The following is a 12,353-nucleotide window of genomic DNA, read 5'->3' as shown; positions in this document are numbered from 1 at the left end:
AGAGGCCATTGCTGCCGGGGACCAGCCCCGGCTGAACCAGGGTATTCGAAGGAGAGACGGCGTCGGCGAAGATCAGGAAACAATTGCTTAATTAAACGTTAATTAAGGATATAAAGAGTAATAGAATGAGGATAGCTCAGTAGGAAAATTCAGTGGAGAAAAGAGGCTGAGATAAGGATAGCTCAGTGAGGAAATTCAGTGTAGAAAAGAGGCTGAATAATTCAGCCAGAAGGTAAGAGAAAGAACGACATGGTGAGACCAAGTTTCGGTGAACAAGGCCCACACTTTATTTTTCAAAGTAGTTTTTATACCTTAAGTTATGCACAGAGGATAATGGGGGAAGGGGTAGAGTCAGGCAGCAAGCCAGGCTTTCTTCCTGCAAACTTAGCATATGCAAAAGTTAGGTGATTTGCATCATCTTCTGGCCCGGAGGCCTGTTAACATTTTAAGACCTTTTCTTCAGAAAACTTATTTTTCTCTAAAGGTGATTGGTCAGGAGCCACCCTCCAAAAGCATTAGATAAAGTTGCATTCCTACAGAGCAAAGGTGTGGTGGGCTATAACAAGAAAAAGAATTAACTCAAGGGTCCCAGGTTACAAACATTAAAGCTACTATTTACACCAATTATATTAATCAATACACTGCCAGGGACACAGCAGGTAAGGGATATGGAAACTTAGCAGCAAACATTGGCCCAACAAGTGAAAATCCCTTCACCAATACAATTTCTAATCAATCTTTTAACTACTCAAAAGAATCTGTGTTTAGACAGTTTAGGACATCTCCTGCCTCTCACAGTTGGGAGGCTCCGAACAATCACATGAGGCCGGAAAAACCTATTCAGGCAGGCTAGAGGATTTCCAAAGGAGTTTGTAGGTTAAACACTGTCACACCCAGGAATTATTAACTGGAGCTGTAAGCTAACTTTTTTCAGAGAGGTAGTGGGGGACAGCCCCCCGTAAAGTCAGAGGTGTAGGTGAAAGCACAAAGCAGAAAGTAGGCAGACTCTGGTTTGGGGGGTAGATTGCTCAAGAATTTCCAGGGAGACTCCTGAGGCTTGATCCCGCCTTTGCGTATGCCAAGCCTCCTTCCTCATGACCTTTGTCATGGGTGGAGTTCCTCACGCTGGCTACCTGCAGTGATAGAATTCCAGTTGAGCTATTCCAGATCCTGAAAAGTGCTGCACTCAATATGCAATATGCACTCAATATGCAATATGCCGGCTCCCGGCATCTCCCCCTTTTTTATTTCTTAAAACAGCCAGATGCAGCTCAGTCGCGAGCTTTTGAATGTTCTGCCGAAGAATCCTGACAATACAAGGAAGAATGATTATGAGAAGCAAAACTAGAACTAAAGATATTAGACAGAATGTTTTTTCCAGAAATAAAGTTAGAGAAGGTGAGAAAAAAGTCATTAGCTGCTCCAGCGGTGGTAAAATCCAGTCGACAGTGTTCCAGGGCCTGTATTTGATTATGAACTTTCCCTAAGTCCAGGCCAATGTCAGAGCTGTTCCAAACACCTGAGATACGATTTTTGATTTTTTCCCCTTCATAATCTGTCTCGTTTACCTTTAAAGATGTCACGCATATCCACCGGTAATCAGAGTGGCAAGACAGAGCCATTTTCACTTTTAAAGCCTGTAACTCAGTCCCAATATGCATTATTGCCTCTTCTAAGGCCTCTACTCTCATCTCCAATTTTCTATCTATAACTTTCTGTGTTGCTAGAGTTAAAGAAACATTTTTAGACATGGTATCAACATATTGGGCAGTATGCACTTGTTGAGTCAATGATATTGCTGCCACAGTAACAGAAGTAATTGCTGCTATTAAAGTTGATATTCCTAAAATAAGTAAAGCCCACAAATCGTCGTGATCACATTAAATCTTGTAGTTGTTGTAACATAGCAAGACTATAGTTAACATATCAATAAGTGGTTACATCATAAGATAAGGTGGACATTGTAACACTATAAAGGAGCAAACATTATATTGAGGGTTTAAACAAGATGAGAGCACGCATTGTTCACAAGTCACTACATTGGGTCCACCAGTGAAAGTCACATGTACATTAAGTTTTCCAGAATCATTGGTAAAGAGAAAAACATAAGGAGAGGGTAGACAAGCCAAAACAGAGTAAGTAGAATTATTTTCTGGTTGGAGTTCGCGCTGCAGCAGCCCTGTCGGTCCCGCCGGGATCTCGATGTTTATCTTGCCTCCCCTTCAGGCGGGCTCCTCTTTTGTGATCGAAGCAATGGGGGAACTGGATGTCTGGGGGTCTGCAACATGGCGAATCAACCTGTCCTGGATCTAAATTGGAGAATCTGCATCCTGTGGAAAAATACAAGCACATCCTCTACCGCTAGTTAATAATGGGTCAGGACCCTTCCATTGTCCTGAGAGGAGGTCCTTCCATTTGACTAATGGTTTTGCATTTAATTGCTCCAGGCACCAATGACGAAGCATTGCAGTAGTTCCAGCCAGATCAGTATTTAGAATATTTATTACGAAAAGAGCATGTTGCAAGATTTGATGGGGAGAACTATACTTAAACTCCCCTTCTTTTAGTTTTTGAATTTGGATTTTTAATGTTTGATGCGCTCTTTCAACAATGGCCTGTCCCTGGGGATTATAAGGGATGACAGTATTATGTTTAATTTGAAACTTTATACAAAATTCCTGAAAAGACTTAGACGCAGGAGCATTGTCAGTTTTCAGAGCTTTTAGCAGGCTCAAATATGAAAAACAAGTAAAGAGATGTTGTATTACATCTTTAATTGCTTCCCCTGTATGAGCAGTTGCAATAATAACATGAGAAAAGGTGTCTACAGTTAAAGAACAAAGGACAGTTTTCCAAATGAAGAGACATGAGTTACATCCATTTGTCAGAGTACGTTAGGTTTGAGACCGCGAGTATTAACTCCCATAGGTAGACTATTATAAACAGTGGGGCAATATAAGCAAGAACGAACTATCTCTCGAGCAGTCTCTCTGGGAATTTGGAATTGATATCTTAAAGCAGTAGTGTATTGATGATGAAGTGAGTGAGAGGCTCTGGCCTCCTCAATCACAGTAGCCACTGTATTTCTGGTTAACAAGTTAGCCAAATCATTAAAGGCATTTTAAGGGCCGGGCAATCTGGAATGAGCCCAAATGTGTCCAATGAAAAATATTTTATTTGTTTTCCAAATTTGTTGCTGTAATTTAGTTAACAAATGAAATATGGTAGTTTTATTTTCAGGCAAAACCGCAGTTTCAATGTGTGGAAACAACCTGACAATATACTGAGAATCAGAATAAAGGTTAAATTCCTCATCTGCAAACATAGCAAAAGCCTCTATGACTGCTATTTCAGCGCTTTGAGCTGAAGTTTCCTGTGTTTTTAAAACCTTTTGGTGATTTTTAGTAACTATGGAGGCTTTACCGTTTGCTGACCCATCAGTAAAAACTATCTGAGCATTTGGAATAGGAGATTGTTTACATCTGACAGGAAAAATAATTGGATGTCTGGATATAAAATTCAGCAAAACATGCAGGGTAAATGATGCAAAAATTTTGACCAAAATAGTTTCCTATAGCAATCTGCCAATTTTCAAACATTAGAAGAGCACCAAGTTGTTCCTTATTATATGGAATTACAATTTCTGATGGCTCTTTACCAAATAATCCAATGTTCCGCTTTTTTCCTTTAATATCAAAGTAGCTGTCAATCCTGGATAAGAAGCCACTACAGTTTTAGTTTGAGCGGGAAGATGGACCCACTCTAGGGGACTGTTTTACTATAAAACCAATTTTTTGTCTGGTTACCCCAATTACACCTATGGGGGTTTTATTGCAAAGGAATTATCAAGCAGTTGTCAATTTAATTTTTAAAATTTTTAAAAATTTACATTTTAACAACATAAATTTAGAGATATGTTAATTTAGGTCTAATGTTTAGTTTAGGTCTCTATAAATTTAAATAATAAATGTATAACCTCCTTATCTCATTTTGGTATACAGATATACCTAAATGTAAAATGTATTTATATATGGCAACAAGTATAAACTTATTGACATACAATATATATAAATCAATATACTTGAATTAATCTTATAATTAATATATCAATTCATATATATTACAGCAATACAACACACACACAGCCAATACCAACCAACACAAACCAATGTACTGTAATAATACATGTCACACATATATAATTATACAGCATACAGAACATATATCATCACAGCACATCAATCCATACCAATTAATATCAGCCACACACATTATATTACTGCAATATACATTTAATTATACAGTATATATATAATACATATATTGATTTATATACAAATTAAGTAAGTATAGATCTATAAATAGAATTAGGTATACCTTTATTATATTTTATTTATACCCATATCTAATTAGGCAAACTGTAGTTAGGCAAATATATTTATATTACGTATTTATAACAATATATAAAGTATTGTTAATTGTACCACCTGTTGATAACTAAGAAATTGAGAAAACCCTTCTCTGAGTATCTCCTATTTGAGACAGCACGTCCCTCCCCCATAGGGTAAAGGGGAGCGTAGGAACTACATACGGTTGGAAAGTTCCACAGGTATCCTCAAACTGCCAATCTAACATTTTTGAACTTTTAACGACTGTGGGGGCTTGAGGGCAAATGAAACAAAATTTGACCCCTGAAATCTATCAGGGCAACTTGCCAATCATCACTATTTTGTAGAAGACTTGCAGTTGATCCTTATTGAATGGAATTACTATATTTGCTACTCTTTTTTTTTTTTTTTCTCTAAAAAGTTCCACACTTCTTTTTTCCTCCTTTTATAATTAATTGTGCCACTGAGCTAGGATAAGATAAAACTATTTTTCTTGGGATCACTGGTAGATGGAACCAATGGGCCTTTTTGTCACAAGCACCCTGTAGGTGTATGTTTTGTTGGAAGAATAATTTAATCTCATCTTTTGGTAGTATTAATCCTAATTAACTGATCATTTAAAGTCTCATCTACTTTAACAAGAGCCAACTCTGTCTCACTAGTCAACTTAGAACTGGAATTAGGGTCACTTTTTAAGCAATTAAACAAAGGCTTTAAATCTGCAGTAGTCAGTTTTAAATGTGGGCATATCCAATTAATGTCCCCTAATAATTTTTGGAAATCATTTAAAGTTAGTAAACAATCTCTCCGCAGCCTCAAAGGGGCATTACCAGTTTTTAAAAGTTTTGGCAGACCTAAATATGAGAAGCAAGTAAAGAGGTGTTGCACAACATGTTTATAAGCTTCTCCAGTTATCGTTTTGTAACCTAAATCTGGTCTATAGCTTTTTAGATGACAAGCAACCATCTAATATTTGCTTGAATACTTCCAGCAACGGGGAACTCACTACTCTTCAAGGTTTTAAACTCTCCCTCACCTTTTTCTCTACAGCATTCCCACCCCGCATACCAGTTTCTCTGATCTCAACTCATTTTTAGTAGTATGTGTTGGCCAGGAGCTGGGTCAGTCTTTCCCAGCAATGTTAAGAGACGTCTGTTCCTGTGTCTAATAGCCCTGACATTTTATTTTCTTGAATTAAAAGATCTTTTAAAGGCCTTGGAGCTGTAATTTCCTGCACCCAAAAGGCTGGATCACTAGATCTAAACGCTCTGTGGCTCTTAGCTTGAGAAGTCAAGTTTTTTCCTGCCTGATAAGGTAAAAGCAAAAACTGTGTTATTCTTTGACCTTTATTAATTTGCACAGTTTTGGTAAGCGGCGAGATCAAAACTATAATTTCTCCAATATAATCAGAATCTACCACACCATATACCACCGAAATTTCTTGAAAAGAAAGCGAGCTACACCCTAGCACAAGTCCTATAATGCCCTCAAGAAGAGGGGCCAGCCACTCCCCTTGGAATCGGAGCAACCGGCATATCAGGGGTTAATATTGTTGCTATATCCCTTTACCGTCCGCTTTTTTCTTAGCCTGGGTGAAGGAGCACTGCATATTGTGCACGCAGTCTGTTTTAAAATCTCCACTGTTCAAAAACCTTCTTATCTTCCTCAGGCTTAGGCAACACTTTGAGAGGCTTTGGGGGCAAAGTGGGGAACTCTTGGGCCCTGGAAGGCGCAAACGGAGGCGGCAGCAATGGCCTTAAATCAGAAAGTGGTGGATAAGTTGTTTTTTTTTTTTTTTAAGGTTTGCGCAGAGGGGGTGGGGGGGAGGGGGAGCTCGCCAGGGCACCTGGTCACAGCGTCTCTTACAGTCTCTCTCTTCCTCTCTTCCTGCTTTTCTCACTTTTTTCTCCCCCTTCATTTTTCGCTACCCTTCTCTTTCCTTCGTTTCTTTCCCTTTACCCTCTTTCTCTCTTTTTCTTCCCTCCTCCCTCTCTTTCTCTCTGTATCTCTTTTTCTAACTTCCTTTCTTCCTTTCTCAATCTTGCTGCATTCCCTGATTCCTTCCTTCTCTGTTCCTCCTTTTCACTCTTTAGCTTTTTCTCTATCTTTAGATCTTTCTCTATTTTTTCTTTTTTTTTTTTTTACTTTTTTTTTTTCTCTTTTTATTTATTTATTTATTTTTGCTTGGGTGAGGCCCCCCTGAGGGGGTTTTCTTCAAGGAGCAGGCTCTGTATATTGTGTATTTTTTTTTTAAAAAAAGCTCCTTTGTTTAAAAGAAATCTTTTTTATCTTTTTCAGCTTTAGGCAATGCTCTGGGAGACTTTGGATGTAAACTGGGGAATTCTTAGGCCCTGGGAGGTGCAAGCGGAGGTGGAGTAGTCACCTTAAATCAGAAATTGTTGGATAAATTTTTAAAGGTTTGTGTAGAGGGGGAGGGGGCTCGCCAGGGCGCCCGGCCGCAGCGTCCTGTAAGCCCTCTCCTTCCTCCGAAGGTAGAGCACAGTCTCCCTCCTTTTCTTCGTCAATGGCAGAAAATATGATCTGCGCAGAAGGTGGAGACCCACTACCATCCACCGCTATAGCCTCTCCCATAGACTATCCCACAGCCTCATGACGAGGGTCCAGAACATTTTTAATCATATTTATAGGATAAGTTTTAGTTGTTTTTTACCTTCACCCAAGTATCTAAATTAACAGTAGCCTCTTTAACAGTTTCAAGATTACTTGTGTAAAGAGTTGCCATTCTTAGTTTCAGTGTTACCCATGTCAGAAAATTAAGTATAATAGAAGATAAAGCTTTTAGCTTTTAAAAGATCAGGCTCTTCTTTGGCCTTTTAACTTCAGAAACCGTTTTCTCTCTCTAAGTCTAACTCTTTTAACACTTTCAACACTTCCCACTCCTCTCGCCCTGTCTATCCTACAGGGGGGTCCGCGGCACCCTTGAGTGGGGTCCTAGCCGTCCCGAACCCTGGAAGAACAATAGGGCTGGTGACCCAGATTGTCCCGGGGGAGGAACAGTAGGCTGATGGCCCAAACTGTTCCGAGGGAGGAGCAGTAGGGCTGGTGACCCAAACTGCTCCGTGGGGGAACAAGAGGGCTGGTCACCCAGTTGTTCCGAGAACGGGGAGCAATAGGGCTGATGGCTCTGATTGCTTTGGGGAGCTTACCTTCGAAAGTCCCTGTTTCGGGCGCCACCTGCCGGGGACCAGCCCCGGCTGAACCAGGGTATTCGAAGGAGAGACGGCGTCGGCGAAGATCAGGAAACAATTGCTTAATTAAACGTTAATTAAGGATATAAAGAGTAATAGAATGAGGATAGCTCAGTAGGAAAATTCAGTGGAGAAAAGAGGCTGAGATAAGGATAGCTCAGTGAGGAAATTCAGTGTAGAAAAGAGGCTGAATAATTCAGCCAGAAGGTAAGAGAAAGAACGACATGGTGAGACCAAGTTTCGGTGAACAAGGCCCACACTTTATTTTTCAAAGTAGTTTTTATACCTTAAGTTATGCACAGAGGATAATGGGGGAAGGGGTAGAGTCAGGCAGCAAGCCAGGCTTTCTTCCTGCAAACTTAGCATATGCAAAAGTTAGGTGATTTGCATCATCTTCTGGCCCGGAGGCCTGTTAACATTTTAAGACCTTTTCTTCAGAAAACTTATTTTTCTCTAAAGGTGATTGGTCAGGAGCCACCCTCCAAAAGCATTAGATAAAGTTGCATTCCTACAGAGCAAAGGTGTGGTGGGCTATAACAAGAAAAAGAATTAACTCAAGGGTCCCAGGTTACAAACATTAAAGCTACTATTTACACCAATTATATTAATCAATACACTGCCAGGGACACAGCAGGTAAGGGATATGGAAACTTAGCAGCAAACATTGGCCCAACAAGTGAAAATCCCTTCACCAATACAATTTCTAATCAATCTTTTAACTACTCAAAAGAATCTGTGTTTAGACAGTTTAGGACATCTCCTGCCTCTCACAGTTGGGAGGCTCCGAACAATCACATGAGGCCGGAAAAACCTATTCAGGCAGGCTAGAGGATTTCCAAAGGAGTTTGTAGGTTAAACACTGTCACACCCAGGAATTATTAACTGGAGCTGTAAGCTAACTTTTTTCAGAGAGGTAGTGGGGGACAGCCCCCCGTAAAGTCAGAGGTGTAGGTGAAAGCACAAAGCAGAAAGTAGGCAGACTCTGGTTTGGGGGGTAGATTGCTCAAGAATTTCCAGGGAGACTCCTGAGGCTTGATCCCGCCTTTGCGTATGCCAAGCCTCCTTCCTCATGACCTTTGTCATGGGTGGAGTTCCTCACGCTGGCTACCTGCAGTGATAGAATTCCAGTTGAGCTATTCCAGATCCTGAAAAGTGCTGCACTCAATATGCAATATGCACTCAATATGCAATATGCCGGCTCCCGGCACATTGCAGAGCTAGCTTTCATGCTGGGTAGTTCTGGGTTCAAATCCTAGCTCCCCACTTTCCTTTTAAGCCTCAGTGTCTTCATCTGTAAAATAAGGTTGTTTAAAACTTAATTGAAAAGTAAATCCTCTGGCTCAAACTTTGCTTTGCCACTTTCCCTTTTCACAGCTTCCCATAGTGCTTTGAGGAGCAGGCAGAGGTCTAAGAAAAACTAGAGTTCTGTCAGAAATGAAACCGAAAATGGACTTAGAATTCAAGAAAAATCATTCCAGCTTCCTTCTAAGCAGGATTTAACACTAAGAATTCACTGTTCATCCCTGTGCACTTAGTGGGGGGTCCTGACTGAGGGCTCTGGGGTCCCCGTTACAACCACTGAACCCTCACAGAGGCCCCCAAGCTGCTCCAACCCCAGAAACTCTAGTACAAGGTCAAGAGAACTGAAGCCAAAACCTCCAGGCCTGGCAGGGGCATGAAAGTGCAGAGAAGACACGAGAACACTGTGTCTTAAAGACACAGTGTTAATAGACCCGTAATAACTTTCACAGGACTTGGGGAACATAATGAGGTGATGAGGAGGAATCTAAGCCATTTACGAATGACCTCAGGCATCGAGGCAAGAGAGAGCGCTGAGGGGTTGGGTTTGTGCCCTTAGGGAGGACAGGTCAACATTCACGAGGAAAAAATAAGATTCCAGGAAAAGTGAGTGAGAATCAATTTGGGTAAGTACTAAATTTAAAAAGCAGTGGTGTCACCTGATTCAGCATCACCTTAAAGGATAATGTCCTACGATGGACAGACCTGACCTTTTTGTGATTTTCATCAGGCCCTTAATCCTACTGTGAACTCCTTAGAAACATGGCCTTGGGGGAATAATGAAGTAGGTCACTTTCAAGAACTCAGTAACTTGTGCGTAATTTCTCCTCACGAGGACAGTGGGCATGGGGACACGTGTTCTCAGCTGTGGGAGTGGAGCCTTGTTGCCACGGTGACCACTGGCATCAGGAACCAGCCTTCATAATCAGCCCCTTGAATGCCACTGGTGATGGGGGCTTAGCTAAATGCCTCATGCAGGAAAGCCTCTTCATCATTTGTTTCCAGCCGAGAGCAGTCAGGGTTTTGTCTTGCTTTCTGTGCCTTAATGGCCAGTTCATTACCATCCTCAGCACCAAAAAAATAAGGAGTTTTTCCTTAAGTTTGACGAGCTTGTTGGATTTTGTCCATGTTATGAAGAAAGGCCAAATATTGAATAATTGACTGCAAACTAAAAAGTTACTATGCAGACATAGAGAATAAGGAACTCCAAATCCCACAAAATCTTGAATTCTGAGTAAAACAAACACACATATGTATGCATACATGTGTGTATTAAGAGTGAAAAAAGCGTGCCGTAAGAAACTGTAGTCTTGCACTGTGGGCAGGTCTAGATTACTTTCTTTAAAAAAAAAATTGAAAGAGTTAAAAGAGGTAGACCTGCAACGCTGCTGCTGCTGCTAAGTCGCTGCAGTCGTGTCCGACTCTGTGTGAACCCATAGACGGCAGCCCACCAGGCTCCTGCGTCCCTGGGATTCTCCAGGCAAGAACACTGGAGTGGGTTGCCATTTCCTTCTCCAACTCATGCGTGCATGCTAAGTCGCTTCAGTCGTGTCTGACTCTGTGCAACCCCATAGACAGCAGCCCACCAGGCTCCTCTGTCCACAGGATTCTCCAGGCAAGAACCCTGGAGCGGGTTGCTGGGCACCAATAATATTAAAAACGGGATGGGGAAAGCAGAAATGAAACATAAGATTTCAAGAAAGGTAGAGATATCACTTTGGACTTTGTAATATCAATTATGTACATTAAAAATTTAAAGGATACCATAAGAAATAGAATGTACGATACCAAAACTTAATAGGGAAAAGAAAGAATAAAGAGAAGTCAGGAAAAGAGCAATGAAAAGCACCCCCCCCCAAAAAAAAAAAGAAGTGGCAAAATGAGAACACACAGCAGGGAGGACAGATAGAACCAAGTCCGTCAGTCTCATTCATACACGTGATGGACAGATTAAGTGATTCCAAGTTACGTTGATTTTTTAATCAGCTGTATGCTAAAGAGACATGTGGGAGACATCTGAACACAGGAGGGTTAAGGGCAAGTTGATAGGGAAAGATAAACTTGGCTTCTCCAGGGAAGTCCCCTGAGCTAAAGGCTGCAGGTGCTGCAGTGCTTAGGACAGGGCCGGGGGCGGACTTGGGCAGCAGGCTGGATCACCTCACCAAGGGCAAGACAGAAAATGCAGTGTCCCCGTCAGGGACCCCCGACCCTCCGGGATCTACACTCGCCCTCACTGTGGAGTGCTCAGGACTGCTGTGGTTTCACACCAGCAAAGTAAAGCAGATTAAACCCAAGGAGGGAAACTAGCTAGACCAGACAGATATATTAAACCACGTAGACTTTTAGATAAAATGTCAGTAGGAAATAAAAGATTACTAACATAATGATTAAAAAGGAAAATTTCACCAAGAAGATAGAATCCTGGACCCACATGCCTCTAAGACATAGATTCAGATTTTTCAAAGCAAAGATTGACAGGATTATAGAGAGAACTTGACAAACCCATAGTCTCAGAAATTGTATACACCTCTCTCAGCAACAGATAGCATAAACAATTAGTAAAGCATTTGACATATAAGAATCATAAAACAGCTAACAACTCCCAAGTAATCCCCTGTGAAGAGCAGAATATATTCTGCTTTAAGAGGTTTCCTGGGAGAAAATTAAAAACCCTTGGTATTCCACAGGGACTAGCCAGTTGAGGCCAGTGTCCTTGTACCTGGGAAAGGAGACAGCCTGGGGGCCCAGAGGGAGAGCTGAGAGCCGAGAGGCGGTGATGGTGCTGTGAAGGCAGCGACCTCAGCGCTTCCAAAGGGGGCTCTCAGGTAGGGGCCCAGACTCCAGCAAATAGGGTTGCAGACCACTCGGGGGGTGGTGCTGGGCCCCTGGTTCCATGGCCACTTCTGGTGGAAGTGTGGTTAGAAAGGCTGTCCTGCGGGATCCCCATGCTCAGCCAGCCTCTGTCTGGCCCTCCTAGCAGGGGAGACTGAAGGCTCTTCCGGGGAATAAGAGGTTTTCACCAGGTGGAGCTTTGAGCTCTCAGCACACCCTGGCCTCCCTCTTCCCTGGTTCACCCCCAGCCAGCACCCTAGAATGCCCACTCCCCGCTGTAGGTGGGAAGAGGCCAATGGGCTTGTAAACAGTCTCCAAAGAGATGTTGGAATGATTAACTCAACTGGGCTCACACTGCTGGTGAGCATCCCCTGGCTCTGGGAGATATGGTAGGATTTCAGAGGGAAGGCAAAGAGGGCTCGGATTTGCAGGCCCTCCCCCGACACACATGCATGTCTGTGTGTCTCCAGAGTCGAAATCGAGGGGAATCGAGGGCAGGGAGGTTTCATCTCTGGTCTGGCTGCGAGCTGCCCCGCAGAGATGGGAACCCCAGGCCCCACCCCAAGGCCACTGCTGCCTTACTTCCTGCTTTTCCTGCTCTAGCTAGTCATGACATGAAATTCGA

At 42.2% G+C, this 12,353-nt stretch overlaps 1 long non-coding RNA gene across 1 annotated transcript; it reads right to left on the bottom strand.

The window, feature by feature from the left end:
• Nucleotides 1-263: 263 nt before the first annotated feature.
• On the bottom strand, nucleotides 264-8,806 carry LOC147366539 (uncharacterized). The gene is made up of 2 exons (XR_015168853.1): nucleotides 7,556-8,806; nucleotides 264-2,330 (listed from the first exon to the last, which is right to left on the bottom strand). It is a non-coding gene; the product is annotated as an uncharacterized LOC147366539 (long non-coding RNA).
• Nucleotides 8,807-12,353: the final 3,547 nt, after the last annotated feature.

Source organism: Bos grunniens, chromosome 8 (genome assembly GCF_055505025.1).
Source record: "Bos grunniens cultivar Pamir isolate PY7600 chromosome 8, Bosgru_T2T1.0, whole genome shotgun sequence".
Classification (NCBI taxonomy): domain Eukaryota; kingdom Metazoa; phylum Chordata; class Mammalia; order Artiodactyla; family Bovidae; genus Bos; species Bos grunniens.
The sequence above is the reverse complement of the archived record's forward strand: the minus strand, read 5'-3'. Positions and strand labels throughout refer to the sequence as shown.